The sequence below is a fragment of the Capsicum annuum genome, chromosome 2, assembly GCF_002878395.1.
Source record: "Capsicum annuum cultivar UCD-10X-F1 chromosome 2, UCD10Xv1.1, whole genome shotgun sequence".
Classification (NCBI taxonomy): domain Eukaryota; kingdom Viridiplantae; phylum Streptophyta; class Magnoliopsida; order Solanales; family Solanaceae; genus Capsicum; species Capsicum annuum.
The window spans coordinates 82681385-82688104 of record NC_061112.1 but is presented as its reverse complement, the minus strand read 5'-3'; the positions used below and the strand labels follow the sequence as shown (position 1 = coordinate 82688104).

At 31.5% G+C, this 6720-nt stretch overlaps 1 long non-coding RNA gene across 1 annotated transcript; it reads right to left on the bottom strand.

The window, feature by feature from the left end:
- Positions 1-168: 168 nt before the first annotated feature.
- On the bottom strand, positions 169-5088 carry LOC124885148. The gene is made up of 3 exons (XR_007052015.1): positions 4623-5088; positions 4358-4438; positions 169-2980 (listed from the first exon to the last, which is right to left on the bottom strand). It is a non-coding gene; the product is annotated as an uncharacterized LOC124885148 (long non-coding RNA).
- Positions 5089-6720: the final 1632 nt, after the last annotated feature.

Below are 6720 nucleotides of genomic sequence, written 5' to 3'. Positions count from 1 at the left end.
TCAATAACCTTCGTATGGAACCATCGACGGGCAAATTCCAGTATAAATAAAGTCGATTCCTATACACATATAATCAAACTATACACTTGAAACCATCTCAAAATAATCAATACTCATACTTAAACTCATATATACCTAACTTAGGATCAATACATATACTCCAACACATATAACAATGGCTAATGCACGTAATTAAGTACGGGGTGTTACAGCAACTATCGAGTCTTGACAAGAACTTATTCAGAGATTTACATTGTTTAATTGCCTATGAAGAGTTAAAAAGGAGTACAGAGACGTTAATACAGTTTCCAAAATCTCAGTTTTGCAAGGCACTGAAACAAAAATATTAAAAAAGGTCCATGTCATATGAAGGTTCAACAGCCATGAAGAGAATCCGGAATAAAAACTTTTTTAGTCTGTCAAACACATTGGCGTACTAGTTGTCTTCGACAAATCTATATAAAGTCGGTTTCAAGACTTGAGTAACTCTTTTACTAAATAAACGGGAATTCACGTCTTGGGGCCTCAGAGGCCATGTTTCTAGTAATAAAGTGACCCTTGCCACCAATTTCCTCTAGAAGCACCATGTTGGTTGTTTCCGCTATAATCATATTCTCCTCCTTCCTTCTTCTAAGAAACATATGGTATAGTTTTCTGAACATCGGATGACTTGATGTGCATGTCCTCTTGACCACCACAGAAGAGAGAACTACTTAGTGGACATTTCCCTCTATCTTGAAAAAAAGATTCATGTTCCTTACTGGATTTGAAATGCCCCCCACCTTCTCTATATTTCGTCACACCAGCTGGATAGGGGTCAAATGGGAAGGTTAAATGAACTGATCTACCCGACGGCTGACACATCCATTATTTGGCTTGCGACAAAGTGGGTTAGTTCAATATAGAGTAGCAATGGATCATAACTCAACTAATTCAACTGAATCATAAATAAGGAACTACATCCATGTCCATGTTTAAACAGATCTCAAAAGAATACAGCAAACACCCAACAATTATACAACCACATATTTTGACCTGCATTCCCCTTGGAATGCAAGTAGAAGCAATAATATTCTCTCCCATATCCTTGAACTTCCTCAATCCCACTTTACATAACATTAAGTAATTAGGAAAGAAATATTTTTTCTTTGACTAGAAGGGAATCTCAATTGAAATACCTGATTGCATAGGAAAAAATATTAGTGTCTATGTCTAGTTAGATGTCAATGTATAGTTCTGATAACCATTACTTGTTCTGCTGCTTGAATGCCAACTTTTAAAATATCAATAATAATGTAGCATTCCCCTTATTCAGAGTGAAACTGTTGATAATGTACTGTTTTTATCATAATAATACCAACAACATACCTAGTGTAATCCCACATAGTGATAGATCATCTTATACGGAAGGAAAGCAAAAATTCGACTCCAAAAATTAGTTCAACACATGAATTACAGATAGGTATATACACATTAATTATAGCCTAAACTTCCATGAGTATTAGTTGTATGTATCCTATCATCTGCATCTGGTGTTTTATTCACACACATGCAACTTGACACCAGCAAACACCTGCACTCAACTTTAGAGTTTTTCAAACTCTAAGACAGTAATAGGTGATAGAAGTGTAAGAAAGTGTGTTGTTCCAAATAATGTCCTGTATAATATTGATGTGGCAGGGTTATGCAAATTGGGGAAGATTGATGACGCAAGAGATGTTATAAACTACTTCTCCTTAAAAGGCTTTACTCCCGATGAGTTTACCTACTGCACCTTAGTCCATGGTATGTCATTGGTTGGTAAAGTTAATGAAGCTTTCAATTGGCAAGATGAGATGCTAATAAAGGATCTTGTTCCAAATATTATAGTATACAATGCTCTAGTAAATGGCCTTTGTAAAGTAGGGAACATTGAACAAGCATTGAGGCTTCTCAATAAGCTTCATTCGAAAGGGTGAGCTCTGAATGTTATAACACTCTGATAGATGGATACTATAAGATTGGTAAAACTAGTGAAGCCGTGCAACTACTAAAAAGAATGATAGAATAAAGAAATCATTCCGTCATAAAATCTTCAATTCTGATTAATGGTCTGCATAATTCTGATTTAGTGGTCTGTTTCAGGTGCTAACAAAATTCTGCATTCAACAGATTCAATAACAATGTAATAACATCTCTGTACTTCTTTTTAAATCTTCATATGCAATTAAACAATGTAAATCTCTGAATAAGTTCTTGTCAAGACTCGATACTTGCATGGAACTATTTAATTGGAAATCTACTGTGAAATAAACTTGCATTGCAAAAAAAAAATTGTATTATGTTCTAAGGATTTAGAACAGCAGGTTTGAAACAAAAGAAGCTACTACTTTTTTTTTAAGAAAGAAGAGTCGATTGAGAAAAGAGAGGAGATATAAACAGATGATCGATGAATGGGGATTTCTCTTTTGCTTTATGAATTGGAGTGGGTTGTATTAGTTTGGGTCGGTTTATTTGACTGAGTGGGTTGGGTATTTAGAGGATAAATTAATTAGTTTAATTAAATATTAATTGTCCGATAAAAAATTGCCACGTCATAAATAAAGTGGACCCAATAATCAGATGTTAAATAAAGGGCAAAACAGACCCAATAGGTAGACGGCAAGGGCATTTTAGGCCTAATAGGTAGATAAAGGGCATTTTTACACCACTTCACATAGTTGAAGGGCATTTTAGGCCCTTTTCTGTTAATTAAAAGAAGAATGTTTTTATCAGTGAAAGGAATCCAATCCATGTGATAGCTTCACAGATGCACACACCAAAGGCAACATCAACAAGAAATTTATATAAATTGATGGGTCATTTATGGAACTCTAAATATAAGTAGCATTTTACCTCCAAGGAAACTCGTTGAACTTTGTGACACCAATCGATGAAACAAGAACAATTCTTTTTAGTGACCTAGGCAATGCTGACACAAGGTTTCTCACACCTTCCCAATCTACAAAAACAAATGCATATATGTCATGAGAAAGACTACTACACTAAAACTTAGAAAGTAGATTGTAGGGATATAGAAATGATGAAGAACCCATCAAAACTGCTTTCAGTTTTATCAGATACAAAAAATAAGAACCCATTAAATGATGAACGCTCTATATCCCGCAATATGCTATCAGTGTTCCAGGGAAAAGAAAGATTTAGAACATCCGTTTCTTCATTTTTATCGAGCACGTTCAAAAGGTGAACTAATTCACATGGTTACCAATACATAAATCCAATCTCACTCAATAGAAACTACAGAGAAGGGGCTCTATATCCTGCAGTAGATTCTTCATTTTTATAGAGCATGTTCAAAAGCCTATTTGGAGTACGATAGATAGTTCCAAATAATGTGAAGGATGAGTTGGTCAGAGAACGGAAAAGCAGCTCAAGGCTTTACAGAACACTATACTTCTGTGCACCATATGGACAATGTGGAAGAAGAGGAACTCTAGATGTTTTGAAGGAAAAACAACAGCACTTCATTAAAAGCTAAATCTCTACATCGGCTATCATTTCATAAAAATGAAAGATGCATATCATTACAACAATCTTTTGGACTTCACTGACTCGGTGTATCATAGATAGAGGTGCTTAAGTCCTTCATCTTATTTATATTCGCACTGGGTAGTGCGGTCTTTGTGAGAAAAAAAATCATTACTTATAACCGAAAAGAGGACTGAACCTACAGATTCCAGTTAGGAATCATGAATCCTGTTTCCATGTTAAACTATAGTTCATTACAAAATGATATATGCAATGCGCAATGGCTCTGGAACACTTTCAAGGTTCAAAGTGCTTAAGACTACTTCCCAATTTATTTCCTCAACACCTGCAAGTATCGTCTTACTAGACTATTTTAATTCAACATTTTCTTGCTAAGCCAAAGAGCCAAACGCATACCATAATAATCTTGAGGTATTCTGAGTACCTTTCAATTTGCATTATGCTCGTCATGACACTTTTATAAATAGCAGGTGTTAATTAAGAACTAGTGCACACTGTATTTGTACATCACTTTTGCCATAATTCTGGCAATCCAAATGGTTATTAAGCACATTCTTGCTTACACTATAAACTATCTACACACAGCCTCTGGAATCTCTTTCTTCTTCGTGTATTTCTCTAATTAATACTGAATCAAATTCTGTTGTGAGTTTATAAATTCAGAGTAATTAGCGTATGTCAAAGCTCAATCCATTGTTTTACTTTAACCATTTCGGATCACTCTTCCATCAAAGTTCTATTCTCAACTAAATAGGAACACCAGAAGAGACAGAATATCTGAACTGCATAGGAACAAGCCTGATATTGTACAAAGTAGAAGGGAACACACCTGTCCAGCACCAACATCAACAACTGTTCGGGTTCTAACTTGATTTGAGACTAAACTGACCAACACAGAAAGAGCTTCCATCTGCTTAGACAGTTGAGAAAATTAAACCAGCAGAAGGAATCTGTATAGTTGGTAAAATATACCGTCCATAAACTCTTGTACAACAAATGACACAACAATGAAGACTAGGGTTTGCTCATCGATTAAAGGTACTAAAAGTAGACCACTTCCATAAACTCTTGTAGAAAATGGAACAAATTTTTACCTCGAATCAGTGAGGACCACGTTCAAAGGAATTTCTTGTACTAAAAATAGACCACGTCTAAAGGAATTTCTTGATTGACCTTTAATACCCTCGTTCAGTGAAATTGATCTTCAATACCATCGTTCACCGTTGCCTATTTTTATGAGAGAACGTTGTTACCACTCCACCGTCGCGCTGATAAAAAAAGTCTTTGATTTTCTTTTCTTGTAGAGCACGAAGGCTTATCGAGCATCTATTTATAGAGTGTAGGGTCATCCCGCGCCATACAGCACGAATTTGATGATAGGCATCATTTTTTTCGAGTTTAATCATGACTCTGTGATGATAAACATCACTCAATACCTTGCGAAACAAACTCCCCTTGTGTGAACAGACAAAGAGTGTGTTTAGGTTATATTTTATACTGTTAGAGAGAACACTGTTAGAGAGAGAGGGGGCTTAGAGTGAGAGAGATAATTGGGAAAATAGTTTTGGTGTGTTTATGTTATATTTTATACTCCATAAATTTCCGACTACTTCAGTCGGCTAATAATTTAATATATTTAATTATTTAAATTTTTCGACTACGACAATCGGTTATATATATATAATATATTTAATTATTATTTATTTTCAACTAAATCGATCAGTTAAATAATAATATATTTATTTAACTATTTACACTTCCGACTACAATAGTCGGAAATACATAATTAATAATTTATTTAAATAGTTATTTAATTTTTGTATAAGGGTCTGATTATATATTTAGTAATATATTTATTTAATTATTATATTTCCGACTACAGTAGTCGAAAATACATATTTAATAATTTATTTAAATAATTATTTAATTTTTCTATAAGGATCTGATTATACATTTAATAATATATTTAATTAATTATATATATTTTTGACTACAGTAGTCGGAAATACATATTTAATAATTTATTTAAATAATTATTTATTTTTTTATAAGGGTATGATATATATTTAGTAATATATGTATTTAATTATTTATATTTCCGATTACAGTAGTCGGAAATACATATTTAATAATTTATTTAAGTAATTATTTATTTTTTGTATAAGGGTATAATTATATATTTAATAATATATTTTTTAAATTATTTATATTTCTGACTACAATAGTCATAAATAAATATTTAATAATTTATTTAAATAATTATTTAATTTTTGTATAAGGGTCTGATTATATATTTAATAATATATTTATTTATTATTTATATTTTCAACTACAATGATCGAAAATAAATATTTAATAATTTATTTAAATAATTATTTAATTTTCGTATAAGGGTCTGATTATATACGTAGTAATATATTTATTTAATTATTTTTATTTCCGACTGCAATAGTCGAAATATACATTTTCTGCAATTTACCGCCAAATATTCTGACTGTTGTAGTCACAAATAGTATCAGAATAATATTTTATACAAAAAAAATAAAAAAGTAAATTTTTCGACGAAAGTAATCCGAAATTTGCGACTACTTTTTTTTTGTCGAAAATTTCAGTCAGAAATTTGTGAATTTCTGGTAGCTATACATTGAGGTTATAAACATCAAGAATATACTAAAACTTTAGAAAATTTACCTCAAATCGCAAACAATTTTTTTTCGTCAATCATAAGCTATCTTAAATTTCACAAAAAGAAACTTCAATTATCAATTATTATCAATAAGACATGATAATTCATTTATTGTAAACTTCAAGAATATACTAATACTAAAATTCTCTAAAAAAACTTACCTCAAATCACAAGTAAATTTATTTCTTTAATCATAGATACTATCAAGATTTCAATTGGTAAAAAAATTTTAGTGTGCGTGCTTTGCACGTGTGTCTTGCATCAATAAATGTTATATTTATTTAAATGTCAAGTAAATTTCGTATCTCAAACTATACTACGAAAAGTTTTATCGTTTTCTTTGTTTGTAAGATTTATGATGACACACGTGAAGCTTATCTTATCTAATGTAAAATTTATGTGAACTTATAAAGATAAATATTTTAGTTTAGTTACTTTCATACAAAATTCAAAAATTTAAAATTTTCAAAAAAATAAAAATAGACCAGCCAAAAAAAATTCTTTTT